General features: G+C 38.9%; 1 protein-coding gene across 2 annotated transcripts in view; it reads left to right on the top strand.

Annotated features, from left to right (window-relative positions):
• Positions 1-26,164, top strand: part of P2RY1 (purinergic receptor P2Y1) — a 297,571-nt gene that overhangs the window by 233,280 nt on the left and 38,127 nt on the right. The window contains exons 1-2 of one of the 2 annotated variants that reach the window (XR_007515082.1): positions 11,545-11,640; positions 15,657-15,822. The gene's annotated coding sequence lies outside the window, so the exon portion shown is untranslated. Of the gene's footprint in view, positions 1-11,544; positions 11,641-15,656; positions 15,823-26,164 lie in introns of those variants that run through there. The other variant, XR_007515081.1, reaches the window with a different exon arrangement.

Genomic DNA, 26,164 nt, shown 5'->3' with positions numbered 1-26,164 from the left:
GGGTTTCATTTTACTTGGATCTACAATCAATGCCCAAGGAAGCAGCAGTCAAGGAATCAAACATTCTATTGAGCAAATCTGCTGCAAAAGACCTCTTTAAAGTATTACAAAGCAAAAATGTCACTTTTAGGACTAAAGGGTTACTGACCATGGTATTTTCGATTGCCTCATATGCATGTGAAAACTTGACAGTGAATAAAGAAGACCAAAGAAGAATTGATACCTTTGAATTATGGTGTTGGTGAAAATATTGAATACACCATAGAGTGCCAGAAGAATGAACAAATCAGCCGTGGAAGAAGTACAGCCAGAATACTCCTTCAAAGAGAGGATGGAGAGACTTTGTCTCTTGTACTTTGGACATGTTATCAGGAGGAACTTGTCCCTGGAAAAGGACATCATACTTGATAAAGTAAAGGGTCATCAAAAAAGAGGAAGACCCTCAATGAGATGGATTGACACAGTGGCTACAACAATGTTCTCAAACAGCAACAATTCTGAAGATGGCGCAGGACCGGGCAGTGTTCTGTCCTATTGTACATGGGGTTGCTATGAGTCAGAACTGACTCAATGCACCTAACAACAGTGACAACAACTGTTGTTTCTTTTGATACCATTTCCATGAATTGTCTCAAAACCCCACTTGGTGGTGATCTTGTTTCATACAGTCTTATGTGATGTTAGTAAGGTTCCTATCACGGCTAATGTTTTGGTTTACACAATGTCCTCATCCAGCAGTGCTACGCCTACAGATCCATTTGACAAAATGCCACGTTCCCTTTTTGCCTTGACTCCCAGAGAGAGCTGTCCCAGTGTTCCAGCTGCAAATGATCTGTCCAAAGTGAGTTCCGGGACACTTTCTTCTGGAAGAGTCCAGGTTGCAATTTCTACTGCCTGTTATTTCATTTATTTGTGTACACATCTTAACTTCCCCTCTGAATTGTGAACCATTGGGGAACTGAAACAACGTCTTGTATGTACTTTGCCTAGCACAATTCTGCCATATAAACAACAATTAATACATAAATGTTAAAATAGTGAATCCTTCAACTGCCACGTTTCTATAAGAATCACTTTCCTCTGGATAAGCTTTGATTCCCCTAATGGAGTTGATTAGACTATCCCCTGAAAGAGAGGCACATTCAAATGTTCCATGCCTATGTCTTAGGTTCTAATATAATTGATTACATAACATACTGCATCCCCCATCCAGCGGCCACATGTGAGCTATACAGAGATGTCATAGATTGAATCATGTCCCCCCAAAATATGTGTCAACTTGGTTAGGCCATGATTCCCAGTATTGTGTGGTTGTCTTCCATGTTGTGATTGTAATTTTAGGTTAAAGTGAGTTAGGGTAACATTGTAACACCCTTACTAAGGTCACATCCCTGATCCAACGTACAGGGATTTTCCCTAGAGTGTGGCCTATACCACCTTTTATCTTACAAGAGATGAAAGGGAAGCAAGCAGAGAGTGGGACCTCATCCACCAAGAAGGCAGCACCAGGAGCAGAGCGTGTCTTTTGGATCTGGGGTTCCTGTGAGGAGAAGCTCCTAGTCTAGGGAAAGATTGGCAAGAAGGACCTCCCTGCAGAGCTGACAGAGAGAGAAAGACTTCCCCTGGAGCTGACACCCTGAATTTGGACTTCTAGCCTATTAGACTGTGAGAAAATAAATTTCTCTTTGTTAAAGCCATCCACCTGTGGTATTTCTGTTATAACAGCACTAGGTGACTAAGGAGACAAAAAGACAACTGATCTTAGACAATTCTGGTCACTCTAAAGGCATTGATAACCTGGAAGATCCTTAGAAACAATGATTCTGGATCTACTCAGAGCCTCTTCAGTTAATCATTAAATGCGTTTAGAATAATACCATGAAATTCCAACTTAGGAGTAACGCCAAAGTGAATATTTGAAAGTGTGTTGCCCTGAATCTTGATAACAGTTGAATAGCTGTATTTAGATGGCAGTGTTGTACTAATGTGGTCATTTCCCAAATGTTGTCTTTGTTTTTCTCTTGTTAATTAGAGAGGAAGTAAATGCAAGTATTTCCTGTCTCAAAACACTTGCTTTTAATTTGGGAAAAAAATCTCTTCATATTTTTGCTTTATAGTTTTAAGGCTACCTCGCTGACTGAAAAATTGTAAAGAGAGAATTGCCAACTTTGTGTCACATGTAATTTAGCTTTTCTGCTAACACTTTTCATCCTGAAGAAGCAATGATACTCCCCAAATTCAGCAAATTTCTTTGCAGGGTCGATGACATACTTTTTGAACACCTTTTACGTGGTCTAATGGTGAGTGGCATAGTGGCTAAAGGCTATTTATGGCTGCTAACCAAAAGGCCGGCAGTTCAAATCCAACAGGCATTCCTTGGAAACTCTATGGGGCATAGGGTCGCTATGAGTTGGAAGTGACTCTACGGCAGTGGGTTGGGTTAATGGTGAGGATATGGAGCCCTGGCAGAACAGCGGTTAAACGTTTGGCTGCAAACCGAAAGGTCGACAATTCAAATCCACCAGCAGCTCCTTGGAAACCCTATGGGGTAGCTCTACTCTGTCCTATAGGGTCACTATGAGTTGGAATTGGCTCGACAGCAAAAGGTTTAATAAGGAGGATATAGAGCTCAAGCGAGGAATTCTGAATTTTATTGTTGACTTTTTATCACAGTCAATCTTTTCTTCTCTCATAGATAGATAATTTTTATTTATTCATTTATTCTGGTAACTTGAACAAACCAATTGCCCTGTGTGGTTGAGATTTCACCAGCCTATAGCATAGAAATGATGTCTTATATTTTATTAGGAATTTTTAGGAAAAAGATTTATATATATATATATATATAAAACCCACTGCCGTCGAGTCGATTCCAACTCATAGCGACCCTATAGGACAGAGTAGAACTGCCCGATAGAATTTCCAAGGAGCGCCTGGCGGATTTGAACTGCCAACCTCTTGGTTAGCAGCCGTAGCACTTAACCACTATGCCACCAGGGTCTCCCAATCCTCTTACTAATTAAATTCGATTGATCACTGTTCATTTTAATATAATACATTTATTTTGGTAATTTAATTTAAATCTAGTTGGAAAAAAATTTTTAACTCTATACAAAAGCATAAAAACCACCACCAAGAAGTTATACGGACAGAAGAATGAACAGTGGTTTTATTACCTTAAAAGGGAAATTGAGAAAGGGTTTCTCTTTTGGGAAGGAGTTTTGAGTTTAGAGAGATTCATGGCTTTATAATTTACTAAAGAATGTAACTGGTAATGGTTTGTAAGTCAAGTTTATCAACTTTGTACAGTTTGCTTACTTGCCCTGGCTATAAACCCAAAACCAAACCCAGTGCCATCAAGTGGATTCCGACTCATAGCGACCCTAGAGAACAGAGTAGAACTGCCCCATAGAGTTTCCAACGAGCACCTGGCAGATTCGAACTGCCAACCCTTTGGTTAGCAGCCATAGCACTTAACCACTACGCCACCAGGGTTTCCACCCTGGCTATAGAAGGAGTTTATTTTAGAAGGAATACTGTGGAATGATAGGGATTGCAATTCTGTATCTCATTGCAATTGAAATTATTATTGTTTTTTTTTTTGCTCTGTGTTAGCCCTTGTGGGGCCCTGGTGGCGCCGTGATTAAGAGCTCGACTACTAATCAAAAAGTCGGCAGTTCGAATCCACCAGCTACTCCATGGAAACCTTGTGGAGAAGTTCTACTCTGTCCTACAGGGTCACTATGAGTCGGAATTGACTTGATGGTAATAGTTTGGTTTTTTTTAATTAGCCCTTGTAATGACTGTGAAACAATGGAATGATTGACATATTAACCATTTTTCTTTGCCTCTTGATGAAAACACTGAGTAACTACACTTACCTTTGCCATACTTTACTTCTGCTTGCAGCCTCCTCTCTCTTTCCTTCCTCCTTAGTTCATTATCTCCAGTTACATTTACTTATTTGCAGCTGAATGCGTTTGTCAAGGTAATCTTGTTGGTTTGGATGCCATATTAAGTCATTCATCTAAGATATGACTTATTAGTATATTATTTAAAGAACAACACAATTAGATTCAAATGTATTTTTTGAAATTGCTGGGGTTGTTTTCAGTTGTAAGGCATCACTGGAAAAGTTTGATTTCTAGGGAATTTTTCTTTAGCTGGTAGGACTTGACCTTTTATAAAGAATGCATTTAAATATACAGGTTACTTCCAGAAGAAATGATGGTAAGAAATTTTTCACTGGTGACATATATAATCAATATTAAGCCTGACATTTTGGAAATATTTTCTCCTAGAGTTTATTATTACTGCAGGCTTGTTTCATCTCTTTATTTAAGAATGTTTAAAGCTTCTTGTTTGGTTAAAAATGTAGAACCTGAGGTTCAGAAAGAAAGCATATTGACACGTCGCGGGGTTGGCAACCATTGTCACAAAACAATATGTGTATTAGTTGTTGAAGGAGAAACTAATTTGCTCTAAAGGGCAATTAAAAAAATACATTTCCAATTTTTTAAACAATGTAGGGGTGAAAAAAGGAAAGGGAAAACTGAAAAAACTTGTTAAGAGTTGATTTGTTTTAAAAACAGTTTCACTAACCCTACACGCTGTTCGTTATGCTGTTGGTGAAGTTCTACGTGCCGTAGTGTAGAAGGGTAGCATAATCAGATGGAAAGAGCATGGGTTTAGAACCCAACAAAACCGAGATGAATTCTGGCTTTGCCTTTTCTGTACAGCATCGTCAGTTATATGAAATAATTATAAGAACTTCCACTGACTAAACACATAATAAGGACTGAATTTGGTTTTCTCATTTTGTGAGAAATTTTAATAGTAATAATTTCCTTAAAGAGTTATTCTACAAACAAGACGTCATACATAAATTTGAAAGATCTGGTAGAGTACATGGTATTCAATTAATGGCTTTTGTTATATTAGGTCATTGTTATCAAATACCAATGAACAGGCATGTTTCTCAACATTTATTTACCTGTTAACTTTTCCAGTCTTCCTTTTTTTAATAAGCAAAAGCTTTATAAATACCTTACCATGCCAGCTGCCATTCAGTTCATCGTGACTCATGGCACCGCCATGTATGTCAGAGTAGGACCGTGCTCTGCAGGGTTTTCAGTGGCTGACTTTTCAGAAGTAGATCACCAGGCCTTTCTTCCAAGGTACTTCTCTTTGGACTTGAACCACCAACCTTTTGGTTAGCAGCTGAGTGTGATAACCATTTGTAGCACTCACGGACCAGTATAGTTATTTTGACATTAGGAAGGACTTTTTATGCTTTAACTTCAGCACTATCTGATGATTAGAATAGTGCCAGTCACTTTTTAGGATCTGAAAATATTGGTTAATGATGATAATGTAACATTAAAACTGTCACCATTGAGTCGATTCTGACTCATAATGACCCTATAGGACAGAATAGAACTGCCCTACAGGGTTTCTGAGGAGCGGCTGGTGGATTCGACCTGCTGACCTTTTGGTTAGCAGCCGAGCTGTTAACCACTGTGCCACCAGGGCTCTGAATGTAACATTAGAAAGTCATATAAAATAGTAAAAAGGCCATTGACTTTTTCTTATTATGTAATTTTGGACAACTCATTTTTCCCAGAACACACAGATGTATTTATGTTCCATACTTGCATTGGAGGACTCACGTGTCTACTTTTACCTGCTTGTTTCATTTTTCAACAGACCACTTTTGAGCAATTGATCTGTTTATTGTGAATTTTGAAATAATGAAACAGAACAGTAGTAATAAAATGTATATTCAAAAAATATAAATATATAAAACGTTTTAAAAATATACAAACACTAATAGGCAAGAGACATGAAAATAGTTTAGCTCCTGCATCCCTTGCCCAGCCAGGTATTAAAAGAGAGAAATGAATGAATATATTCCATGTCGTGTGGAGATGGGGTCAAACCTGGCTCACAGATGTGTGATCTTTGGTGTGCATAGTTTTGGCTCACATAGAATTTTGTTGTTATCGTTGTTAGGTGCCGTTGAGTCAGTTTCAACCCATAATGATCCTGTGTAGAACAGAACGAAACACTGTCCGCTCCAGCACCATCCTCACAATCGTTGTTATGCTGGAGCCCATTGTTGTAGCCACTGTGTCAATCCATCTAGTTGAGGGTCTTCCTCTTTTTCGCTGACCCTCTACTTTACCAAGCAAGATGTCCTTCTCCAGGGACTGATCCCTCCTGATGTCATGTCCAAAGTGTGTGAGATGTAGTCTCACCATCCTTGCTTCTAAGGAGCATTCTGGTTGTACTTCTTCCAAGACACAATTGTTCGTTCTTTTGGCAGCCTATGGTATAGTCAATATTCTTCACCAGTACCACACAGCATTTTAAATTGGAATTATTAGCCAACATGTACATGAAAAGAACTTGCCTAGAAATCCAGATTTATGAGTTTTCTTTAAAAAAAAAAAAGTATATATAGTAAAATGTAATCAAATGTGTGCACAGTATAATATATATAACAAATATATATTTCTGTATTAAAATGTACAGGATTATGACGTGAGACTATATATTATAATCTTGAATTCCCACGTTGCAACAATTAGCTGACCTGCTTAGCATCATCCCTTTTGAGGAAGGGTATGCCCTCCAGGTCTTCAGAGTTTGCTGCCATCCCTATTTCCCCCTGCCACGGAAAAATAGATTACAGGCAACTTGCTTCACTGATACACATAACTTGCCTGGATGTTTTAGGAGATTTTATTTTAATTCACTGTAACACATACACACTTGTTTAAGAATGTAATTATTATAATAAACATATGTTTTCTTTAAAAGATCACAATTACTTTTATATTCCAAATTCGTGAAAGGTATATGAATAAAATTGTGTATCAGTTCACCTTCTGTAATAACCCCACCATCTGCAGACACCTTGATCACTCAGTAGGGACCACTGATGGTTTGTGGAGCCCTCTTTGAGACACACTGATTTGTAGGATCCAGTGCCAACTCCTTCTCTTGTATTCAAGGCCAAATAGCATCTGGTCCCTGCTTCCCTTTCCAACTTTAACTCATACAAAATCTATCTCTCCTCAAAACCTTTTTCCAAACCAAAATGTAAGACTTGTAATTGTCAGAATTTGCATGTTCGTTATAAATCCACTTGCTTATGCAATCCTTTGTCCAGTTTAATTTGCTCACCCCCTCCCCTTGTCTATCTGGCAATATAATTACGGCTTATACATCAGCCTTCCTGACTTATCTATCGGCTTAAAGGACAGGACTGTTCTCTTTGTCTGTCGTCATAGTTCCTGGAACAAATTAGACAGCAGGTAATTCAGAGTGTGCTTAGTGAATAAATCAATGACTTTGCAGTGACCAGCTGGAATCAAAACCTAATCAACAGTTACAGTGATTTGTAGAAAAGACCATCCAGATTCTGAATGCTTATTCTCTGAAGATAACGTAAGAGGGAACGAGATTTTTTAGGGATAGGTACAGGATGGATGGAGTTCCTGTGTGGTACAAACGGTTAGTGCACTCAGCTGCTAACTAAAACGTTAGAGGTTTGAGTCCCCCCACCCCAGAGGTGCCTCAGAAGAAAGACCTGTCAATCTACTTCCAAAAAACCAGTCGTTGAAAACTCTACTCTGACAGACATGGGGTTGCCATGAGTTGGAATCAACTCAAGGGCAACTGGTGAGTTACATGTCGAGAATCAGTCATCTGGAGATAACTAACATTGGAGGATTTTCTTTTCACGTCTCTTCTTCATGGGAAGAAGGATACAAGGCAAAAGATTCTGCAGGAAATTATTCTAATATTTTCTCTTATTTGTTGGAGCTTTTGGAATTACTGGAGTAATCATATCTGCAGATGTCTAAGCAGTTAGGAACTTTTTAACACATTAATTTTCAGCCATTCAATCGTGTATTTGATTTTACTACAATTTAACTTACAAAACCAAAACCGAAATGTTTTGCTTTGGAGTTTAATCCATGAAAAATATTTCAGGAAAATTCATGGCGCTTTTAAAAGAGCATACAAAACCAAAAAACCCACTGCTGTCGAGTCAATTCCGACTTATCAAAGAGCATACGTCAGAGTACAAATTATCTATACAAAAAAAATCCTTCGTGAATGTGTGTCTTTAAGCAGAGGCTTCACAATGAGATTCTGGTTTTATTTTATTTTTTTAAGTTTGACCTTTTCCACATTAGATACCAACTCATTAACAACCAAGACACTTGTGCTGTGGGATGGACGGTTTCCAGTCAACAGTGAGTGACTGGAGGAAGTTACTCACCCGCACACATTTGACGCTTTGCACCATGAAATTAGTTGGATAAATATTGCCTTTCATTTTGTTTTATTTTTAATGTAGTAAACGTATTTGTAGCAAAACGTGTGCCATTCCAACAATCCTCATACGTACAGTTCAGCGACGTTAATTATACTCATCATGTTGTTCACCTATCACGCTTGTCCATTGCCCAAGTTTTCCATCACCCTTAAGAGAAGCTAAGCGTTGAATATACCATGGGCTGCCAAAAGAATGAAGAAATGTCTTGGAAGAAGTGCAACCAGAATAAAAGCAACGATGGCGAGGCTGCATCTTACATACTGTGGACATGTTGTCAGGAGGGATCAGTCCCTGGAGAAGGACATCATGCTTGGCAGAGTACTGGGTCAGTGGAAAAGAGGAAGCCCCTCAACGAGGTGGATTGACACAGTGGCTTCAACAATGGGCTCAAGCATAACAACAATTGTAAGGAAGGTGCAGGAGCGGGCGGTGTTTCACTCTGTTGTGCACGGGGTTGCTATGAGTTGCAGCTGACTCGACGGCACCTGACAACAACAACAACAACAACAAGCATTGAGCCCCTTCCTCCTCCCTGCCGCTTACCTTCAGTAATTAGTAAGGAACTTTGATCTCTATACACTTGCCTATTCTAGCTACTTCATACAAGTGGGATCAAACAATTTGTCCTTTTGTAACTCATTATTTCACTCAGCACAATTTTGCCTTTTAATGCAGCTGATTTAGGAATGGAAAGCAAGCAAAGAATCCAGTTCCTTTATTGTTTATCTCTGAAGCTCTCTAGCTGTCCTTTCTTCCCCAACAAAGTGTCGGAGCTAGCAGGAAAACAGACAGTGATCAATAACAACAGATGCACTCCTTCCATGTGTGTGGTATTTGGGGGGAATAGGGAGCAGCTGATGGCAACGAGTCCTAAGACATTCTCTTCTGTCTTTCCCTTCACTTTTCCCAGTCTGCTCACCAGAGCTGGAGGCATGAGGAATCTCCATGGGCCCTGCAGCTTCTCATCCTCCACACCAGGGGCTGGACCTTGGGATCATCTCCTTCTCTGTAGGTGTTTACACTAGAGGAGGAAAACCGGGAGGAGGGATGGGAGAAGAGCCAGACTAAAGGCAAGTTCTGAGTTGGAGGAGGGTTAGTCACTCCTTCAACTGCCATCAGGGATACCTGTTATGTGATGTCAACTTACCATCAATAATTGTATTCTACTTCCAATAACTGTTACGACATTGAGCTGGGATAATTAATTTGAGCTTAACTATGTTGATGACAAAATTCACCTTTCAGGGAGGTGTACTGTATAGAAATTTAAGATCAGATACTGGATTTGGCATAAAAATCTCTGTCAGTGAAAACATGTGGGGTTTTAGCCACGTGAAAGCATTAGAAATAACTCATTCAGATGTATCATAGAAGTAGACGGATTAAAGAGACAAAGGTCAACTGAAACAACATTATGCAATTTTTGAATGAAGGCTAGGAAAAATAAACATTTTCATTTATCTCAGTGACAGGCCATAGTGAAGAATGCATCTATCTACTTGCATCAGTCAGTAAATGGCTGCATTGCCCAGTCTCATTAAGAATGGATGGGCTACCGCTTGTGCTTTGAGAAAGGACTCCAGACGTAAGGCACCAGTGGGTCTGGCGTAGCACAATTGAAAAGCCAATAAAAACTAGACCGACACTGTGACATTCTGTCATCTAGCCACAGGAAACATTTCACCAGAGGGAGCAGATAGATATCAATAGAATTGTTTAAGCTGGCATGGCAACATGTATTTACCTCATTTTTCTCCACAAACAGTGCCAAGATCAAACAAACCAAATAGAATACTATTGAATATGAACTGAATTATGGTATAACAAGTATGATCCTATTTCCTTACACACGTAACCTACATCACTGAACTGTTACGTGCTGGGCACTCCACTTAAAAGAAATTCATTCTTCAGTTCTGAACATTACAAAAAACCTAGTTAGAGGTAAGTGACACTATTATGAAAGTTAGCAAAGGAAGAACTAGCCCAGGTGTTTTCCAATGTCTGAAGGGACATAATTTAAAAATGCTTAAGAACAGCTCTTCTGCTATCTTTTTGGTGTGGGTTCAGTTGTACTTGCCAACAAATGCATCAATATAGGGTAAATTTAAATATGTAGTCTGGAGCTGGAAAAGGGGTAAAAACTAAATTCGGCGATATTTTCTTTGCTTTTGGATGAGAATAGAAAATATGAAATCTAACATAACTGTCAGTAAAATGCTTCAAGGTAACCATTCTTGGCTACTAGATCCATGAACCACAGCACATTTTTGTGGAATCCTGGAGTTATGTGGAAAAGAATTTAAGAAACCTCCAACTTAGCCACCCAGTTCCATAAAAGTTCTTTTTTCTTTTTTTTCTGTACACACGGAAAACTTCCTTGAAAATAAAACGCAATTGAGAGATAACAAAAAACCTATGATGGGTAACTTAATTTATGACCTTTCTGTTGTAAAAGAAACTTTCAAAAGGAACTCTATTTAGGGTAAAGCTATTCTCTTATCTTGACGGGAAGGAAATGGCTGCTCAGTCTCCAACTTGCTTGGTGAGTAGCCAAGGAGATAAGGTATGTGGAAGTTCTGTGGGTCTGTAAAAGGCTGTAGAGATGTTACTTGTTAAAGAGCCAGGCAATCCATAGAGGTTTTTTGTTTTCGTTTTTGTGATCGTAGACCCCATGAATTTCTTTTCTTCTTTCCCCTGCCTTATCCCCGAATAGATTAAAGAAACTTACAAGGCTTGCTGACACTAAAGAGTTGCAACTTCATAGTATTAATGCAATAATGCACGTGGAGAAGACACTAACAGAATGAAAACAACAACATGCACGCATGTCTAGCTCCATTCTAGTCTTCCTGTGGCCCTCAATCCAGTTTAAGTATAACTCTCTACGGTAATCCTAAGACAACTTTGCTCACTCACGCATTCAACAAAATCTTTCTTTGGGAACTACTATATGTGAGATGTTCTCCTAGGTGCAGAGGAATCAGCAAGGAACCAAAAAGGAAATGCCTACCATGTTGCTCATATTTCATTGGTCAGATGCTTACTTTTATACGTTTAAGGAATTATCAATTCTCTCTTGAATAAAAATATTCAGTTTCTCAGATAATCTTCCCCTTCTCTGCTTCTTTCCATAAGATAATACCCTGGTGTATAAAACAGAATGGATGGGGTATGCTCGTCTGGCCTCATGACGGAGGTGAAGATTCTGTATGAGTGTCTGTGTTGGCTTCTGATCTTCGAAGGGATGTCCATTGTCTACTTAGTCAAAACGGGAGTGAGACAGAGAGGTAAGCAGGCAACTGCATTACAGTGTCGTCTGGTTAGTGCTGGGGTAGACATGCTACAGCTCCAGAGACACCATTTACGTAGACCATGGAGTGAACAGGGATCCCTGGGGTTGTGCATGCAGCACACAACAAGGCTTTGGATTTGGCAGCCCTGAGAACGGTACAAAGGAGAGGCATGTGATTCAGTCTCGGGAATTAGAGGAAGAACATACATGATGAGCTCTAAGGCATAAGCAGAAATTATTTAGACAAAGGTGGAAGAGAGTCAGTTATTGGTAAATAAAGATACAATGAATAAAGGCCCAGAGATCAGAGAAACATGATTTATGAAGGAATTAAAGGAGTTCACTTCAGCTGGAGTGCTGAGTGAGAGAGGAAAAAATAATGAGAAGTGGGAGGGGAGGAGGAGACAAACCATATCACAAAGAACTCTGTCAGCAGAAAAGACAATGAAGACAACTTGAAGCACTTATTAATGGAAGTCAAACACGCAGCTTTCAGTATGGATTACACCTGAACGTGAAGAAATGAAAATCTTCACACTGGACTGATAAACAACATCTTGATAAGTGGACAAGACATTGAAGTTGTCAGTGATTCTACTTGGATCAACAATCAACATCCATGGAAGCAGCAGTGAAGAAATCAAACAATAGATTTCATTGGGAAAACCTGTTGCAAAAGACCTCTTTACAGTTTTAAAAAGCAAAAACGTCACTTTGATGACTAAGGTGTGCCTGACCCAAGCCATGATCTTTGTAATTGCCTCATAAGCTTACGAAAGCTGGATGGTAAACAAGGAAGACCAAAAAAAAAAAAAATTTGATGTGTTTTATCTGTGGTGTTGGTGAAGGATATTGGATATACCATGGACTGCCAGAAGAATGAACAAATCAGTCTCAGAAGAAATACAACCAGAATATTCCCTACAAACAAGAATGATGAGACTTCGATGTGTTTACTTTGGACACATCATTAAAAAAAAAAAAAATTAGGAAAGATCAATTGCTGGGAAAGGACCCCATGTTTGGTAAAGCAGAGGGTCAACGAAAACAAGGGAAATCTTCGATGAGATGGATTGACACGATAGCCACAAGAATGGACTCAAACGTATCAAGTATCATGAAGATGGCACAGGTAACATTTTGTTCTGTTATCCATAAGGTTGCCAGCAAGTGAAGAAAATTTGGTGACAACCAACAACATCACCATATTTTACAGTCTGACCTTTATCCTAGAGACAATTGGCAACCATTGTCAGAGTTTAATCCAGGGACATATAAGGGGCATATTTGCATATTAGAGGCATTACATTTTGCAATTTTCATGTTAGATTTGCTTTTTAGCTGCCTGGAGGTGAATAGATGAGATTAGACAGAGTAGTTAGGAGGCTCTGGCAATAATCCGGCCTAAAGATGAAGGGACCTGGGCACGATTTCACGTTTGGAATGGAGAAAAAAGGAAGGCTGCAATGGACATTCGAGGAGTGGGACTGAGAGTCCTTTGTTGATTGGGTGTGGGGACTGAGGAAGAGCAAGGTGTTATTCTCTGAGAGAGGAACCAGGAACGAGGAGCAAGGATGGAGAAGGAAGATGAGTCTAGTCAGTAACATGTTAAGTTTTTGGTTCTTGGTAGGGACCCAAGTGAAAATGTCTAGGAAACTATTATAATGCACTGGCCACTCTGATACCCAAAGGAGCAATCTGGCATGGGGAGATGGATGTGGGGGAAGGGGATTAGTCTATGGATGTTAATTAAATTCATGACACAGTGGGGATTTTCCAGGGAGAAGATAGCTGTTTCTGTCTTTTGGATCAAATTATTATAATTTGGTAAAAACTACCCAGAAAATGCAAATGCAAGAACTGGTTTTTTTTTTTTTTTTTGGTACATGGGGTATTATGGGCTTCTAGAAACAGGAGAAATTGGCGAGTAGTTCTCAGCCATATTTAATACCTTTATTACATACATATGTAACTGTGAGCAACATACACATTGAATAGTGTTTTAGACTTTTTAAAAATGGTACGATGCTGTCCTTACTATGCTGAGTCTCGTGTTTTTCTCGCTGATTTAACCACTTTGCCATATATGGATCTAATTCATTTATTTAACTACTTTATAGTATCCCGGGTGAAAATATAGCACCATTCATCCAGTCTCTTGTTGGTGGACATTTAGGTTGTTGCACTATGTTACTTGTATTAAGCAGCTGTAATGAGCATGCCTGGTCATGGCTTCTTGTGTTCCTGTGCAAGAGTTATTCAAGATATAGTCTCAGAAGTTGCTACATCAAATCATTTGAATGTCTTTAACTTATTATATAATTCCAAGTTTCCCTAAATTGACCGAATTATCCTTCTGCCAACATAATGTGTTGTTCTGCCAACATAATGGTGTTGTCAGACTTGTAAATTTTTGCCAGTCTAATGAATTTGAATGAAGCACTGCTTCATCTGTTTATTGGTCACTTAGATACCTTAGTCTTTGAATTTTATACACGTCTTCCATTGATTTATTTGTGAGTTTGTATTTTAGTGATTGACAAACTCTTGATATATTATAAATAATAATTTTGGGTTTTTTATATATCAAACAAGTATAACTTTCCATTCTGTGCTTATCTTTTATTTATGGTACCTTTGACAAATTAATAATCAATATTTCCTTCTCTATTACTGCTTTTTTGAGTCCTTTTTAAATCTCTTCTGTACCACAAGGTCATAAATATTTTTAATTTTTTCTAAATATTCTATGTTGCTTTTATACTTGGGTCTTTAGACCCTGTAAAATTTCCTTGAGTGTGGGTAGAATTTTTTTTTCAAAGTATGAATACGTTTTGAATAATATTTGAAAAACACAGCCATGTATTGAATAATCCATCATCTCTCCACTAACCTGTGATGTTGCTTCTGTCCTATTACAAACTTTCTTATATTCCAGGCTCTCCTTGTTATATTTGTCTATCACACCACCATACCACACTGTTTTAATTACTATACATTTCCTTGTTATATTTGTCTATCACACCACCATACCACACTGTTTTAATTACTATAGCTTTGTAATAACCCTTGATATTTGATATAGGGTTTATTGACATAGATTCATCTTTCTCTTCCAAAAGATATTACTATTCTTGGGCTTTTATTCTTTTATGTCATTCCATAAGTAGATTATCAAATTGAATAAAATTGTGATTACATTGATTTTTTAGATGAATGGGGGTACCCACTGAACCCATTACCGTTGAGTCAATTTCGACCCTATAGGACAGAGTAGTACTGCCCCATAGGATTTCCAAGGCTGTAAATCTTTACAGAATGAGACTGCCATATCATTCCCCTGCAGAGAAGCTAGTGAGTTCAAACCGCCCACGCTTTAACCACTGTGGAACCAGGTCTCCTAAAAATAGATAAATAAAACCAAACCAATTGCCCAGAAGTCCAGTCCGACTCTATAGGACAGAGTAGAATTGCCCCATAGGGTTTCCAAGGAGCAGCTGGTGGATTTGAACTGCCAACCTTTTGGTTAGCAGCCAAGCTCTTAACCACTGTGCCACCAGGGCTGCCCAGGTTTCCTAGATACCCATTGTCCCCATTGGATAGTCCATTATTCCTGTAGACAGTGACTAGAGGATACTTTAAAAAAATAATAAATTTACCAGAGGTTTTGTCATTTCCTCTTAGAGAAGCATTTGGCGTACTGGGCATGGATCTTAGAAACATGTTGTATATTCATCCATTCAACACACTTTGTTGACTACCTACTAAATTGTAGGCAACTTTACAGGCACTGGAGATGTAGCAGTGAACAAAAGGAACAAAAATCTCTGCTTTCATGAGGTTTGCATTCTAGAATAGGTAGAGACTAAGAATATAATAACTAAACGCATCATGTGTTGGGAGTACCGTATTCCATAGGAAAAAAATTGAGAAAGGAGGAGAGTTGGTGGTGGGAGGTTGGTGGTGGGAGGTTTGCCATTTTATGTAAGAAAAAATTTTTTTTCTTTTAAGGATAGACCTCAATAGCAGGTGACAATGACTCAAAGGAGGTGACAGCAAAACACAGAGACATCTGAGGGAAGACTGCTTCAGGGAGAGGGAGCAAGCAATCCAAAGATTGAAGGCAGGACCTTCTCAACTGTGTCTGAAGAATAACAAGGAGCCCAGGATAAATGAGGTGGAGTGATTCAGGGAGGAAAAGCAGGGAGGGGAGCATGCGGGGCAGGCATGGGGCTTCCTAGGCCATTGTGAGGGCTTTGGCTTTCGCTTCCAGGTCTGCAGAAACATGTCTTCCAGTGAAAATTGTTTCTACAAGAACACTGTTTTTCTAAAGGAGGTTTCATAGTCTTTGTTCAATAGATCACTGTTTTTTCAAAAACGTTTGCTAACATAATCTCTAAGAGAAATAAGAAAAATTGTGTTTTAAGTTGACTTCCAAAATGATCTACGATTATTTTAAGTATTTGCAAAGGACATGACTCATAGTATGTTGTAAATATTTAAAATCAACTGTTACATTACTATTTCAAATGTAGCGAAGTCCTGAATTCCCTAGCAATTTGCGACTATCATCATACCTTTAAATGATGCCTGAACAAGTTCATATTTAACAATTGAAAACTTTATAATTTCTTTATCTCTTTGAATTTCTGTTTCATTCCATATCCCCTGCAGAGTTTTACTTTTATATAATATATACTTATGCTTCAAATCTCTTATTGATCACCTTAGCATATTTTTCTACATCAAAAAGATATATGTAAACTGAAATTTAGAGTTTTTATAACTGTTTCTTGTGACCACAGTCTTAAAATATTTTTAAGATTGAGTTACATTTGTTGTTGTTGTTAGGTGCCGTCAAGTCAGTTCCAACTCATAGCGACCCTATGCACAACAGAACGAAACACTGCCTGGTCCTGCGCCATCCTTACAATCGTTGTTATGCCTGAGCTCATTGTTGCAGCCACTGTGTCAATACACCTTGTTGAGGGTCTTCCTCTTTTCCACTGACCCTGTACTCTGCCAAGCATGATGTCCTTCTCCAGGGACTGATCCCTCCTGACAACATGTCCAAAGTATGTAAGACGCGGTCTCGCCATCCTTGCCTCTAAGGAGCATTCTGGCCGCACTGCTTCCAAGACAGATTTGTTCATTCTTTCGGCAGTCCACGGCATATTCAATATTCTTCGCCAACACCACAATTCAAAGGCATCAACTTTTCTTCAGTCTTCCTTATTCATTGTCCAGCTTTCACATGCATATGATGCGACTGAAAATACCATGGGTTGGGTCAGGCGCACCTTAGTCTTCAAGGTGACATCTTTGCTCTTCAACACTTTGAAGAGGTCCTTTGCAGCAGGTTTGCCCAAAGCAATGCATCTTTTGATTTCTTGACTGCTGGTTCCATGGCTGTTGATTGTGGATCCCAGTAAAATGAAATCCTTGACAACTTCAATCTTTTCTCCATTTATCATGATGTTGCTCATTGGTCCAGTTGTGAGGATTTTTGTTTTCTTTATGTTGAGCTGTATCCACACTGAAGGCTGTGGTCTTTGATCTTCATTAGTAAGTGCTTCAAGTCCTCTTCACGTTCAGCAAGGAAGGTTGTGTCATCTGCATAATGCAGGTTGTTAATGAGTCTTCTTCTAATTCTGATGCCCCATTCTTCTTCATATAGTCCAGCTTCTCGTATTATTTGTTCAGCATAGAGATTAAATAGGTATGGTGAAAGAATACAACCCTGATGCACACCTTTCCTGACTTTAAACCAATCAGTATCCCCTTGTTCTGTCCGAACAACTGCCTCTTGATCTATGTAAAGGTTCCTCATGAGCACAATTAAGTGTTCTGGAATTCTCATTCTTCACAATGTTTTCCATAGTCTGTTATGAGCCACACAGTTGAAAATGCCTTTGTATAGTCAATAAAACACAGGTAAACATCCTTCTGGTATTCTCTGCTTTCAGCGAGGATCCATCTGCCATTAGCAATGATATCCCTGGTTCCACATCCTCTTCTGAAACGGGCCTGAATTTACATTTACAACAGTAAAATTTATATAACTGATCATCCAACATAGAGTAATATTTAATGTATAATTTTACTAAAAATGATTCTAATAAGATAGGTGAGTTGCTTACTGCTAAAATGAGACAGATTCAGCTTCAACTTCATTCCTATTGTTCCTTTTCAATTTTTTTTTGGAGGGGGAAGCAAGGACTGAGAAATTTATTTATATAAATTAAGTACATGTAATCATGAGTTTTTTAGAGAGGTGCTCCTCAGTTTTGGAAACTCCTTCAGAATTATATGCCAAAATCGCCTAAGTGTCGTATCATAAACGTGCCTAATGATCTATTAACTGGCATTTTATTTGGATCCTTCTTCAAATTTGTTGAAAACAGATGATTAGTAACAACTCCCATTGCAAAATGATTTTTTTAAATAACATTTTATTGAATTTCTGTTGAAAGTTTACACAACAAGCTAGATTCCCATTTGGCGATTTCCACACAGATTGTTCAGTGACATTAGTTACGTTTATCACAATGCGTCAACATTCTCTTTAATTGTGTTCTGTTTGTTCCATTCCCAGTACTCTAGGTTTCCCTGGCCGTTATCTTCTCATCTTTGCTTTTAAGTAAGTGTTGACCTTTTGGTCTCATACAGATAGTTTTTAAGTAAAGCACAGATCTTACCAGTAATATCCTTTATTTTGTGCGCCACTCTGCTACTTCACTGAAAGGTGATCTCAGATAAGCTCAGTTCTATGTTTAAAGAGTGTCTCAGGGCGATAGTCTCAGGGCATTCTCTGTTCTCTACTGTTGCAGTTTGTCTAGCCTTTTCTTCTTTTTTTTTTTTTTAATAAGAATTTGAGTTCTCTACTTTTTTTTTTCTCCCATTCTATCCAGGACCATTTGTTGTGGGCTTGGTCAGAAGAGTCAGTGGTGGTAGCTGGGTACCATCTAGTTCTTCTGGCCTCACGGTAGTTGAGGTCATGGCTTATGTAAACTTATTTCTTCTCTGACCTTTTGGTTACCTTCTTACTCTTTTGCTCCTGGCAAGTAGATGGCTGCTTGCAAGCTTTTAAAACCCCAGACACTATTTACTTCACTAGAATGCAGAACATGATTTTTGTGAACTATGTTATACCTATTGACTGTGTTGTCCCATGAGACTATGGCCCTAAGCTTTCAAATCCAGATAACCAGTCTCGGAAGGTGTTTGGTTATGTCTGAGGAGTATCTGTATTTGTATCTTCAAAGAATATATGTTCCTACATCCACGTATTTGTATTTATACATACCTATAGATATTTTGGAAACCCTGGGGGTGTAGTGGTTAAGTGCTACAGCTGCTAACCAAAGGGTCAGCAGTTTAAATCCAGCAGATGCTCCTTGGAAACTCTATGGGGAAGTTCTACTCTATCCTATAGGGTCCCTATGAGTCAAAATTGAATCAATAGCAATGGGTTTTTTTTTTCTTTTTTTAATAGATATTTTGGAAACCCTGGTGGTGTAGTGGTGAAGAGTTCAGCTGCTAACCAAAAGGCTGGCAGTTCAAATCCACCAGGCGCTCCTTGGAAATGCTATGGGACAGTTCTACTCTGTCCTATGGGGTCACTATGAGTCAGAAGCAACAGCAACGGGCATTTTTCTTTGTTGTCGTTTTTTGTTTTGGTATAGGTACTTTTATCCATTCTTTTACCTGCCCATATACCTGTATGACTATACCCATCCACGTGTGCTCAAGCACTTGTTTTTTTGGTCTTTATTGGAGTTGTTGCCATCTTATATATGTCCAGTTCTTTAGTACAGACACTTCTCAGCACTTGTCAGCAACATCATTTACTTTGGTTGTGCTGTGTTCACTGCATCCACATACAGTGCCACTTTTCCCATCACCAAAAATAACAAGTCTACAATCTAAAGTGTACTTTCCCCTGCCCGTCCTCTCCCTGGTAATCACCAATGAACACTTGTCTGTCTATATTTATCTACTCTTGTCTTCTTATAAAGGAGGGGTCATACAATATTTGTCCTTATATGCTTGACTCATTGCACTTAGCATTATGCCCTCCAGTTCTATCCATGTTATGTTTCATGAACTCATCATTGTTCTATAGGGTTGCATGGAATTCCGTTGTATGTATGTACCACATTTTGCTTATTGCCTTAGGTATCTAGTGCTTCTATAACAGAAACACCGTAAGTGCATGGCTTTAGGAAAGAGAAATTTATTACCTCACAGTCTAGGAAGCTAGAAGTCCAAATTGAGGGTGCCAGCTCCAGGGGAAGTCTTTCTCACTCTGTCCACTCTGGGAGAAAGTCCTTGTATCAGTCATTCCCAGTTAAGGAGCTTCTCAGTGCAGGGACCCCGGGTCCAGAGGATGCGCTATTCTCCTGGTTCTTGTTTCTTGGTGGCGTGAGATCCCCATGTCTCTCGGCTCACTTTCCTCTTTTATATCTCAGAAGAGATTGATTTAAGACACAATCTAATCTTGTAGATTGAGTCCTGCCTCATTAACATACCTGCCACTAATCCCACCTCATTAACATCATAGAGGTAGGATTTACAACACTTAGGAAAATCACATCAGATGACAAAATGGTGGAGAATCACACAATACTGGGAATCATGGACTAGCCAAGCTGACACACATTTTTGGGGGGGGACACAATTCAATCCATAACACTTATACATTCATCCATTGATGAGCACTTCAATTGTTTCCAATTACTTGCTATTGTGAATAAAACAGCAATGAACACAGGAGTTCATATATCTGTTCATGTCATTATTTTTAGGTAGTGGTTAAGTGCTACGGCTGCTAACCAAAGGTTCGGCAGTTTGAATCTGCCAGGTGCTCCTTGGAAACTCTACGGGGCAGTTCTACTCTGTCCTATAGGGTCGCTATGAGTCGGAATCGACTCAATGGCACTAGGTTTGTTTTTTTTTTGTTGTTTGTTTGTTTAGGGTATATACCTGGAAACCCTGGTGATGTAGTGGTTAAGAGCTACAGCTGCTAACCAGAAGGTTGGTAGTTCAAATCCACCAGGCACTCCTTTGGAAACTGTATGGGGTAGTTCTACTCTGTCCTATAGGGTTGATATGAGTCAGAATCAACTTGACAGCAACGGGTTTTTTTTTTTTTTTTTTTGGTTTTTTAGGGTGTATACCTAGGAGTGGGATTGCTGGATAGTTCTATTTCTAGTTTTTTGAGAGCAAAAATAATTTTTTTTTTAACCAAGACTTTAGAATAATTCATTTTCTCAACACCAACACCAATATATTAAACTATTCCTTTGTTTGGTGTGTCTGAGATTTTTCTTCCTTGGGAAAATACACTCTAGTAAGATTCATTATGGGTAGGAAAAGCAATTATAAGAAGGTCAGTTCAAATGGGAGAAAGATAATCCTAAAAGGAGAAAAGGGGAAGGAGAACTCTCAGACTTTAGGCATGTTTGTAGACAGATCCAATTTAGGACAAGGGTTTACATAGAAATTGAATATTTGGAGATTAATTTCTCTTAAATTATCCATGTGCTTGCCTAGCCCCTGGCGAAACTTATGTACCTCTACTCCGTTGTTGTCAAGTCAATTCTGACTGTAGCAACCCTATAGGACAGAGTAGAATTACCCCATAGGGTTTCCAAGGAGCAACTGGTGGATTCGAACTGGCGACATTTTGGTTAGCAGCCGAGCTCTTAACTACTGTACCACCAGGGCTCCCCTATGGCTGTACAAGTACCAGGTGAAGACAACTTCATTGGATCACTTGTTTCCTCTATTGGGGTAAGAACACAATGCTAGTCGTTTTTCCCAGAAGTGAAGAAACTTTTTATCACAAGTGATAGATAAACAGTATAGAAAAATAACAAAGGAGTAAAGAAAATTACCGATATCATTTACTTTTAATGTAAATGTTGATAACTCCATCACTTGCTTAACCATTGTGCCACCGGAGTTCCGTGTTTGTTTTAGACACCTGTTAATACAAAAGAATGAGCACTTTTCTTCCAATGTTCAGCTTATTTTCAAATATTACCTTTTAATGCAATTATGAAAGTGGAAAATACTCTCTTAGTCCAAGTATATTCACTACTCTTCAAGAAATTAAACATAGAAGAAAATTAGGTGATTTTCTAAGAAAAACACATCATTGGGATAATTTTCTAACAAGCTGAAACAGAAACTAATTAGTACCTCAAATGTAGACAAGGTTTCGTTCTCTGCTCTTCCTTAGTTTAGATAAAAATGCCCCAACCAACGTGAACACCTATATAAAACCACTTTGATATCTCCAGCTGATAAGGCATTATGATACATTATTACTCTTAAAAAGCATACTAACATTTCAATAAGAAACTGAAACTATATTCTCTCCTCCATAGTTTCCTTAATGCCTGTAGGAAAAAAAAAATATGTATCTCTATCCGCTGACTCTGCATTCCCTGTTCTGAAATTTTTCTGGACCAGTTCCCTCCCTGCCTGCCCTCCACACCTGCATCCTAGTGCTGTCCATGTCTGCCGTCCTGTCCAAAGAGGGAATACTGCCCGCCTGGTGTAGTGATGCGCAACTGACTGGTGTATGCCTGCACGTTACTAAGAGCTTCCTGAAGCCACGTATAGTATGCCATGGTGGAAAAAGTGTGAGAGGGTGTGTTTGGGAGCATGCACTCTGGGGAGCGTTATAGAGCCTATTACTTGAATATCCTGAGTTGTTAACAAGTTCCTATTTATTACTGATAAAATTCACAAGAATCTTTTAAAATATAATGCCCATCGTGTTGCAAACTCTGACTCAAGTTCAGCCAAAGAATCTTAATTGTGAAATGTGCAAAAGGATAGAAAGGAAGTGGAGGACCATGGGAAATACATGCCCTACTGTTTGCATTATCAACTTTCTCCCTTTCACTCCTCCACCAACTACCCTCTTCTTTTGGGAGAAGTACCAGAATGTGTCCCCAGGAATTCCAAAGATCTCCTAAATTGTCCTTACAAATACTATCTCTGAGGCTTATTTCCAAACCTGTTGCCGTCAAGTCAAGTTGCCCCACAGGGTTTCCAAGGAGTGGCTTTGGGATTTGAACTGCTGATTTTTTGGTCAGCAGCCAGCTCTTAAACACTGAGCCACCAGGGCTCTGAGGTTTATTTAGCGATTTAATTTTTAAGGCTCTTAAAAATAAAACAAATTTAGATCAAGCAACTCCATTTTGCAACTACTTCTGGAACGGTAATTTCTGAAGCATTTATTTTATTTTAAATTTGCCATTTGCTACCTCCAAGCAGAATACTGTCCGAAAATATACCACGACAACTCCATCATAAATGCTCTTGTAATAAAATCCAAACCCCTTAACTAGGTCTATAAGACCCTTCAGGTTTTGAATTCTGAATACCCTTCTAGGATTTACTGCGATTTTTGCTCATTCTCAAACTTTCTAGATATACTTGCCTCTTTGCAATTCTTTATCCTTGCCAAGAAGTTTCCTATTTGAGGACATTCTTATTCCCTTAGTTAACTAACAGTTTCCCCAGTTCTTCATTTATGCTCACCCTCAGCAAAGTCCCAGCTCGGATGCTGGCACTACAGCGTTGGAGCTCTTTCCTGACCATCCCTTGTAAAGGAGTCTCCTTCAACCACTCTCCATCCAAGCACTCTAACTCTTATTATTTCCTTTGTAGAGATTATGACAACTTGAATCATTTTATTTATTTGTTTATATATATTTTTTATTTTTCTCTACGGGGACAAGGACCTCATCTGTCTTATTCATCCCTGCATACTCAGCCCAAGGCAAATAGTCAAAAATATTGGAGCATGACCGAATAAAAAATAAAACAATTAGAGCAAAGTTATAGAAGAATTGTTGGTACAAACAATAAAAATGTGTTCAGATTAAATGGTTATCTTCAAAGCACTCTCAGATATGTTTTATTTTATTGTACTTAAATCTGCTCCCTTACATTGGAGTGGTCAGTAACTGGTTGCCATCAAGTCAACTCTAACTCATGGTGACCCTATGAATGTCAGAGTAGAATTGTGCTCCATACAGTTTTCAGTGGGTGAGTTTTTTGGAAGTAGATCACCAGGCCTTTGGGTGGACTTCAACCATCAACCTTTTTTTTTTTTTTTTTAAACTATATAAATGTATTTTATTTTTTATTTCCCTTCATATGGACTTTTTTTTTTTTTTAAATTTTTATTAAGCTTCAAGTGAACATTTACCATTCCAATCAGTCTGTCACATGTAGGTTTACATACATCTTACTCCCTTCTCCCACTTGCTCTCCCCCTATTGAGTCAGCCCTTACAGTCTCTCGTTTCGTGCCAATTTTACCATCTTCCCTCTCTCTCTATCTTCCCATCCCCCCTCCGGTCAAGAGTTGCCAACACACTCTCCCGTGTCCACCTGATTTAATTAGCTCACTCTTCATCAGTATCTCTCTCCCCCCCACTGACCAGTCCTTTTCATGCCTGATGATTTGTCTTCGGGGATGGTTCCTGTCCTGTGCCATCAGAAGTTCTGGGGAGCATTGTCTCTGGGATTCCTCTAGTCACAATCATACCATTAGGTGTGGTCTTTTAATGAGAATTTGGGGTCTGCATCCCATTGGTCTCCTGCTCCCTCAGGAGTTGTCTGTTGTGTTCCCTGACAGGGCAGACATCGATTGTGGCCGGGCACCAACTAGTTCTTCTGGTCTCAGGATATTGTAGGTCTCTGGTTCAAGTGGCCCTTTCTGTCTCTTGGGTTCTTAGTTGTCGTGTGACCTTGGTGTTCTTCCTTTGCCTTTGCTCCCGGTGGGTTGAGACCAATTAATGTATTTTAGATGGCTGCTTGTTGGCATTTAGGACCCCAGGTGCCACAATTCAAAGTGGGATGCAGAGTGTTTTCATAATAGAATTGTTTTGCCCATTGATTTAGAAGTCCTCTCAAACCAAGTTCCCCAGACCCCAGCCCCTGCTTCGCTATCCTTTGAAGCTTTCATTTTATCTCGGAAACCTCTTTACTTTTAATCCTGTCCAATTAGGCTGACCTTGCTTGTTTTGAGTGTTGTCTTTCCCTTCACCTAAAGCAGTTCCCATCTACAGATTGATCAATAAAAAGCCCTCTCCCTCCCTCCCCCCTTTGTAACCACAAAAGTATGTGTTCTTTTCCGTCTTTTCTATTTCTCAAGATCTTATAATAGTGGTCTTATACAATATTTGTCCTTTTGCAACTGACTCATTTCGCTCAGCATAATGCCTTCCAGATTCCTCCATGTTATGAAATGTTTCAGAGATTCGTCACTGTTCTTTATCGATGCGTAGTATTCCATTGTGTGAATATACCACAATTTATTTACCCATTCGTCCGTTGACGGACATCTTGGTTGCTTCCAGCTTTTTGCTATTGTAAACAGAGCTGCAATAAACATGGGTGTGCATATATCTGTTTGTGTGAAGGGTCTTGTATCTTTAGGGTATATTCCGAGGAGTGGGATTTCTGGGTTGTATGGTAGTTCTATTTCTAACTGTTTAAGATAACGCCAGATGGATTTCCAAAGTGGTTGTACCATTTTACAATCCCACCAGCAGTGTATGAGAGTTCCAGTCTCTCCGCAGCCTCTCCAACATTTATTATTTTGTGTTTTTTGGATTAATGCCAGTCTAGTTGGTGTCAGATGGAATCTCATCGTAGTTTTAATTTGCATTTCTCTAATGGCTAATGATCGAGAGCATTTTCTCATGTATCTGTTGGCTGCCTGAATATCTTCCTTAGTGAAATGTGTGTTCATATCCTTTGCCCACTTCTTGATTGGGTTGTTTGTCTTTTTGTGGTTGAGTTTTGACAGAATCATGTAGATTTTAGAGATCAGGCGCTGGTCTGAGATGTCATAGCTGAATATTCTTTCCCAGTCTGTAGGTGGTCTTTTTACTCTTTTGGTGAAGTCTTTAGATGAGCATAGGTGTTTGATTTTTAGGAGCTCCCAGTTATCTGGTTTCTCTTCATCATTTTTGGTAATGTTTTGTATTCTGTTTATGCCCTGTATTAGGGCTCCTAGGGTAGATCCTATTTTTTCTTCCATGATTTTTATTGTTTTAGTCTTTATGTTTAGGTCTTTGATCCACTTGGAGTTAGTTTTTGTGCATGGTGTGAGGTATGGGTCCTGTTTCATTCTTTTGCAAATGGATATCCAGGTATGCCAGCACCATTTGTTAAAAAGACTATTATTTCCCCAATTGACTGACACTGGTCCTTTGTCAAATATCAGCTGCTCATACATGGATGGATTTATATCTGGATTCTCAATTCTGTTCCATTGGTCTATGTGCCTGTTGTTGTACCAGTACCAGGCTGTTTTGACTACTGTAGCTATATAATAGGTTCTGAAATCAGGTAGGGTGAGGCCTCCCACTTTCTTCTTCTTTTTCAGTAATGTTTTGCTTATCCGGGGGTTCTTTCCTTTCCATATGAAATTAGTGATTTGTTTCTCTATTCCCTTAAAGTATGACATTGGTATTTGGATTGGAA

Source organism: Elephas maximus, chromosome 23, assembly GCF_024166365.1.
Source record: "Elephas maximus indicus isolate mEleMax1 chromosome 23, mEleMax1 primary haplotype, whole genome shotgun sequence".
NCBI lineage: Eukaryota > Metazoa > Chordata > Mammalia > Proboscidea > Elephantidae > Elephas > Elephas maximus.
This window is presented reverse-complemented; position numbering and strand designations above follow the sequence as displayed.